Source organism: Peromyscus maniculatus, chromosome 17 (assembly GCF_049852395.1).
Source record: "Peromyscus maniculatus bairdii isolate BWxNUB_F1_BW_parent chromosome 17, HU_Pman_BW_mat_3.1, whole genome shotgun sequence".
NCBI classification, from domain to species: Eukaryota; Metazoa; Chordata; class Mammalia; order Rodentia; family Cricetidae; genus Peromyscus; species Peromyscus maniculatus.
The window spans coordinates 57,029,163-57,029,577 of NC_134868.1; positions in this window are offsets into that span (position 1 = coordinate 57,029,163).

Sequence of the window (415 nt, forward strand, 5' to 3'; positions counted from 1 at the left end):
TACCACCATTGTTTTTGTCCTCAGACAGAAACTCGGTTAGGGCCACAGACAAGAAAAAGTGGTTTCGAAACCCAGGTCACAGATCTGAAAATGAAGACGGACTTTAATGGCGTATTCCGCCAGTCTTGCTGAAGTGCTGCTAGTTCCTCCTCTGAAACTCTCTTCTAAGGGTCCGTGTTAGCAGTGGTCTCCTACTTGTTGGGTTCCTGGAAAATAATTTGGCTCTTACAGAAGTGTTTTTCACGTGTCTACCATGTTTTTTTTCTAGATACAATGGAGAAAACAAATAGACAAACTGTTATAAGAAGCATCTTGCTCCCTAGAATCCAAGAGACGGCATCACTGGGCAGAAAGATGCCCCCTGAGCTGCCGAGCCTGTGTGAGGCGGGGCAGATGTGCCGGCCATCTTGAGCAT